This window comes from Suricata suricatta, chromosome 8 (assembly GCF_006229205.1).
Source record: "Suricata suricatta isolate VVHF042 chromosome 8, meerkat_22Aug2017_6uvM2_HiC, whole genome shotgun sequence".
In the NCBI taxonomy this organism is placed as follows: domain Eukaryota; kingdom Metazoa; phylum Chordata; class Mammalia; order Carnivora; family Herpestidae; genus Suricata; species Suricata suricatta.
The window spans coordinates 102,178,527-102,185,344 of record NC_043707.1 but is presented as its reverse complement, the minus strand read 5'-3'; the positions used below and the strand labels follow the sequence as shown (position 1 = coordinate 102,185,344).

The following is a 6,818-nucleotide window of genomic DNA, read 5'->3' as shown; positions in this document are numbered from 1 at the left end:
GGAGATTGAAGAAGACACAAAGAAATGGAAAAACATTCCATGCTCATGGATCGAAAGAATAAACATTGTTAAAATGTCATTATTACCCAAAGAAATTTACACATTCAATGTACCCCTATGTTTATTGCAGCATTATTTACAATAGCCAAGATATGGAAGCAACCCATGTCTATTGATACATGAACTGATAAAGAAGATATGGCATATTTATTTATATTATGACATATTACTCAGCCAAAAAAAAGGATGAAATCTTGTCGTTTACCTCAATGTGGATGGGCTTAGAAGGCATAATGCTAAGTGATATAGGCCAGACAGAGAAAGACAAATACCATAGGTTTAACTCATTTGTGTAAGTTAAGAAATAAAACAAATGAAGAAAGGTAAAAAAGAGTGAAACAAAAAAAAAAAACGGACTCAAATATAGAGAACAAACAGGTAGTTGCCAGAGGGAAGGTGGGTGGGTGGATGGGTGAAGTAGGTGATGGGAATTAAGAGTGCACTTATCATGATGAGCAATAAGTAATGTATAGAATTGTTGAATCAGTATATTGTACATTTGAAATGAAGAGAACACTGTATGTTAATTATAGTGGGTTTTTTTTAAAGCATTACTAAAAAAAATTAAAGACAATTTAAAAATGGATGTAGCAATCTGAATAGATATTTCTCTAAAGGAGATATACTCTAGAGGAGATATGGCTAATAAGCATATGAAAAGATGCTCAATATCATTAGCAAATCAAACCCAGAAGGAGATACCACTGCCACCCAGTAGGATAGCTGTACTCTAAAAGACTATAATAATTGTTGATGAGTATGTGGAGAAATTGAAATCCTTATTCACTGCCAGTGAGAATATTAAATAGTAGAGCCACTTCAGAAAACAGTGTGGAATTCCTCAAATCATTAAACAAAGAGTTACCATATGGTCCAGAATTCTACTCAGCATATATATAAAAGAAAAATGAAAACATATTCCATACAAATTGCACACCAATGTTCATAGTAGCATTATTCATAATAGCCAAAAAAGTGGATACAATTCAAATGTCCATTAACAGATAAATGAATAAACAAAATGTGGTATATCCATATAATAAGCAGATGTTTTAAATTTAAAAACATTTTTTAATGTTTTATTTATTTTTGAGACAGAGAGAGACAGTGTAAGCAGGGGAGGGTCAGAGAGAGAGGGAGACACAGAATCTGAAGACAGGCTCCAGGCTCTGAGCTGTCAGCACAGAGCCTGTCCAGGGCTCGAACCCATGAATTGCGAGATTGTGACCTGAGCTAAAGCCAGATGCTCAACTGACTTGAGCCACCCAGGCTCCCCAGATGTTTTAAATTTTGATGAAGCCCATTTTATTAGTCTTTTCTGTTATGGTTTTCTGGGTCTTGTATGCCTAATTCAGGATCATGAAGATATACTCTATTTTTTTCTTTTTCTAATAACTTTAATTTTTATATTTAGATTTGTTACCCAATCTATCAATTGTTGGCAGAGGGGTATTTAAGTCTCCAACTACAACTATGGATTTGTCTATTTATTCTTTCATTTCTATCAGTTTTTACTTCACATATTTTACAGGCCTATTGTTTGGTGCATATATATTTAGGATTGCTATGTTTTCTTGGTGGATTCGTCATCACTCATTATATAATATACTCCTCTGTTTCTGGTTATTTTCTTTGCTCTGAGCTATACTTTATCTGATATTAATATAGCCATTGCTATCTAATTTTTTAATTTAACAGGCTTATTTATAATTATTATGAAGTTGAACTATTGAAACATGTTCACTGAATCATTTTGACTTGTATTAATGTCCCCACATTTACATTAAAAATTCACATACAAATGAAAATGGGAAAACTGCCTGATTTCTGTACCCTATTTTTCCACTTGTAGTCATATAATTAGGTACCTTATGACCCTATTGAGAAATAAATCTAACGTTCAGAACTACCAATAACAAGAAGAGGAGAAATTTTCTTTCCATTTTAGTCAGTTAACATACCAATATTGGTTTCAGGAGTAGAATTCAGTGATTCCTCACTTACATACAACACCTAGTGCTCATCACAAGTGCTCTCCTTAGCTCCTATCACGCATCTAGCCCATCTCATTAACCTTCAGTTCGTTCACTATTGTTAGGAGTTTCTTGTGGTTTGTTTACCTTTCTTTTCTATCCACCTTCCTTTATATTCATCTGTTTTGTTTCTTGAATTCCACATGTGAGTAAAATCATATGGTATTTGTCTTTCTGATTGACTTATTTTGCCTAGTATTCTAGCTCCACCACATTATTGTAAATGGCAAGATTTCATTCTCTCTCTGTCTTTTTAAAATATTTATTTCTTTTTGAGAGAAAGGGTATCAGTAGTAGGGGAAGACAGAGAAGGACAGACGATCCAAAGTGGGCTCTGCACTGACAGCAGCAAGCCCAATGCAGGGCGGAAACTTACAAACAGTGAGATCATGACCTGACCTCAAGTTGGATGCTCAACTGAGCCACCCAAACACTCCAAGATTTCTTTCCTTTTTGATGGCTGAGTAAGATTCCATTGTGTGTGTGTGTGTGTGTGTGTGTGTGTGTGTGTGTGCATACACACATATATATCACATCTTCTTTCCATTCATCAATTGATGGACATTTGGGGGGTTTTAATGTTTATTTTTGAGAGGAGGGAGGGAGAGAGAGAGAATCAGCAGAGGAGGGGCAGAGAAAGAGGGGGACAGAGGATCCGAAGGGAGCTTCGTGTTGACAGCAGAGACCCCAGTTTGAGGCTCAAACTTATGAACTGTGAGATCATCACCTGAGCTAAAGTCAGACACTTAACTGACTGAGCCATCCACATACCCTGGGCTCTCTTTATAGTTTGGCTATTGTTGATAATGCTGTTATAAACATTGGGGTGCATATATACCCTTGAATTTGTATTTTTGTACCCTTTGGGTAAATACCTAATACTGCAATTGCTGGATTATAGGGTAGTTCTATTTTTAGTTTTTTGAGGAACCTCCATTCTGTTCTTCAGAGTAGCTGCACCAGTTTGCATTCCCACCAACAGTGCAAGAGGGTTCTCCCTTCTCTGCATCTTCGCCAACACCTGTTGTTTCTTGTGTTGTTAAATTTAGCCATTCTGACAGGTGTGAGGTGGTATCTCATGGTTTTCATTTGTATTTCCCTGATGATGAGTGATTTTGTGAATCTTTTCATGTGTCTATTAGCCATCTGGGTGTCTTCTTTGGAAAAAAATCTATTCATGAGTTCTGCCCTATCGTAACTATTTTTGTTTTGTTTTGTTTTGTTTTGTTTTGGGGGGGTGTCGTGTTTTATAAGTTCTTTACAGATTTTGGATACTAACCCTTTATTAGATACGTCATTTGCAAATATCTTCTACCATTCCATGGGCTGCCTTTTAGTTTTGTTAATTGTTTCCTTTGCTGTGCAGAAGCTTTTTATTTAGATGAGGTCCCAATAGTTCATGTTTGCTTTTGTTTTCCTTGCCTTTGGCAACATGCTTAGTAAGAAGTTGCTCTGGCTCAGGTCAGAGAAGTTGCTGCCTGTCTCCTCTAGGATTTTTATGGTTTCCTGTCTTACATTTAGGTCTTTTATCCATTTTGAATTTATTTTTGTGTTATGGTGTAAGAAAGTGGTCCAGTTTCATTATTTCATATGTTGCCATCCAGTTTTCTCAACACCTTTTGTTGAAGAGACTGTTTTTCCATTAGATATTCTTTCCTGCTTTGTTGAAGATTAGTTGACCAGAGAATTTTTAAAATGTAATTTAATTATTTTATTTTATTATTCTTTAAAAATATAATTTATTGTCAAATTGGCTAGCATACAGTGTGTAAAGTGTGCTCTTGGTTTTGGGGGTAGATTCCCATGGTTCATCAAACAACACCCAGTGCTCATCTCAACAAGTGCCCTCCTAAATGCCCAAGAATTCTTTTTTTAAAGAATGAAATGTCTTCCATTACAGTGGATTTTTTAAAAAATATATTTTTTACTTTTTTTTACTTTAGAGAGAGAGCATAGGCAGGGGACAGGGGCAGAGGGAGAGAGAGAGAGAGAGAATCTTTTAAAAAATATTTATTTTGATAGAGAGAGAGAGAGAGAGAGAGAGAGAGAGAGAGAGCAGGGGAGGAGCAGAGAGAGGGAGAGAGAGAATTCTAAGTAGGTTCCACACTTAGCACAGAGCCCTGTGCAGAGTTCAATCCCACAATTCTGGGATTATGACCTGAGCCAAAATCAAGAGTCCCACAGCCAACCAACTGAGCCCCCCAGGCACCTCCATCATAGTGGATTCTTAAGCACGTTCTCCACTTATGCTGTGTGCTGGCTGGATGTCTTTTGGTAAAATTGTCACACATTTGGCATGGATAGTACAAATGGTGGTTTCTTCAAAAAGGCCCACCAGATAGGTCTCACTTGCCTCCTGAAAAGCACTGATAGCTGGGTTCTTAAAACACATATCAGTTTTGAAGTCCTGAGCAATTTCTTGTACCAGCCACTGGAAAGGAAGTTAGGGAATCAGAAGGGTTCAGTAGACTTCTGGTAGCAATGAATTTCACAAAGTGCCACAGTACCAGGGCTGTACCAATTAGGTTTCTTCACGCCTCCTGAGAGCAGCTTTTGTATCCATTTGCTTCCTCGGTGCTTTACCACGAGTGGATTTGCAGTCTGTTTTGTAGGAGTCATGGCGTAGAGACCTCCTAACTTATCCCACTTCTTAGGCTGGGGCTCAGCGAGCAATAGGTGGCACTGGTGTGAGCAAGTCACTGTGGCCGCTGCAGTGGCTAGGAACCCTACTACTTAATATTTTTAATTGATGTTTGCATAATGTCTCTTTCCCCATTCTTTTACTGTCAACCTGACTATATCATTATATTTGAAGTGAGTTTCTTATAGACATAATATAGTTGGGTTGTGTTTTTAATTCACTCTGACCATTTCTGTCAATTAAAACAAATTTTTCAATGTTTATTCATTTTTGAGAGACAGAGAGAGACAGAGCATGAGGAGGGGAGGGGCACAGAGAGAAAGGGAGACACAGGATCCCAAGCAGGTTCTAGGCTCTGAGCTGTCAGCCCAGAGCCTGATATGGCACTCAAACTCACAAATCTTGAGATCATGATCTGAGCCAAAATTGGAAACTTAACTGACTGAGCCACCCAGGTGCCCCTGATCATTTCTATTAATTTGTATTTAGATCATTTACATTTAAGGTAGTTATTGATATTTTAGAGCTTAAGTTGTCATTTTTTATTTTCTGTTTGTCCTGTTTTCATTTTTGTATTTTCCTTCCTGCCTTCCTATAGGTTGCTTGAATATTTTTAGAATTCCATTTTTGTGTATTTATCATGCATCTCTTTGTGTAGCTTTTTTAGGGATTGTTCTAAGTATTACATCATACATACAGAACTTATCACAGTCTACTGATGTCAATTTATTAGTCTGAGGGGAGTATAGAAACCGCACTGTCCTTTGTTTTCCTTCACACTCCCCTCGTTATAATTGTCTTAAATATTTCTTCTACATACATGTATAACCATATCACTGTTCATCGTTTTGCTTCAGTTGTCAAACATGTTCTAGAAACCTCAAAAAAGAGAGGAAAAGCTAATAGATTTAACTATATGTTTCTTTACCATATTTTTTCATCTTTTCTAATGCTACAAGTTAGCTTTTTTTTCGTGCCTTCCTTTCTGTTTAGGTTAACTTCTTTTAAGCATTCTTTCAGTTGGTGACAACTTCTTAGTTTTCCTATATCTGATAGTGTCTTGATTTTCCCCTCATTCCTAAAGGGTATTTTTGTGGGATATAGAATTCTGGGTTCAGAGTTCTTTTCTTTAAGTATTTTAAAAGTGTTGTGTCACACTTTCTGACTTGTACCACTTTCAATGAGAAATCCATCATTTGAATTGTTTTTCTCTAATAGGTAAGGTTTTCTCTCCCCCTGTTTTCAAGATTTTAAATTTGTCTTTAGTTTTCAAAAGTGTACCTATATGTTTTAGTTTAGATGTCTTTGAATTTATCCTTTCTGGGGTTCAGTCAGATTATTGAATATGTAGGTGTGTGTATTTTCCCATCTTTGGGAAGTTTTCAGCCATTATTTCTTCAAGTACTTTTTTAACCATTCGCTCTTTCTCTTCTTGGACTTTGATGACATAAATGTTAGATCTTTTGTTATGATTCCACAGATTTCTATGGATCTTTTTTTTTTTTTTGGTCTATTTTCTCTTTGTTGTTCAAATAGAGTAATGTCTATTGTTCTATCTTGCAGTTCATTGGTTCTTTCTGTTTGATCCTTCATTCTGGTGTTGAGCCCATCCACTGAGTTTTTATTTTGGTTATTATATTTTTTAATTTTAAAATTCTCATTTGGTCCATCCTTAGTTTTCTTTTTCTTTGCTAAGAATTTTTATTTTCCTATGATTCAAACATGTTTTTACCTTTGCTCATTGAAGTATTTTTTAAATCATGGTTACTTTAATCTTTGTCGGATAGATCTAACATCTCTATCATCTCAGGTTTGCAGCTAGCTATTGATTGCCTTGTTTTTTTGTTTGTTTGTAATTTAGTTTGATATATTCCTGGTTCCAGGTGAGGTGTATGATGTTTTATTGAAATTTTGTATTTTGGGGTTTTGTGTTATGAAACTCTGGATATTATTTATTATTTTTTTCCTCCATAATATTTTATTGTCAAATTGTTTTCCATACAACACCCAGTTCTCTTCCCCTTCAGTGCCCTCCACCATCACCACCACCTCTTTTCCCCCCTCCCCCTTCCCCTTCAACCTTC

The 6,818-nt window shown here is 36.1% G+C and overlaps 1 pseudogene; it reads right to left on the bottom strand.

Moving 5' to 3' along the window:
* Nucleotides 1–4,320: 4,320 nt before the first annotated feature.
* On the bottom strand, nt 4,321–4,712 carry LOC115298795 (annotated as a pseudogene).
* Nucleotides 4,713–6,818: the final 2,106 nt, after the last annotated feature.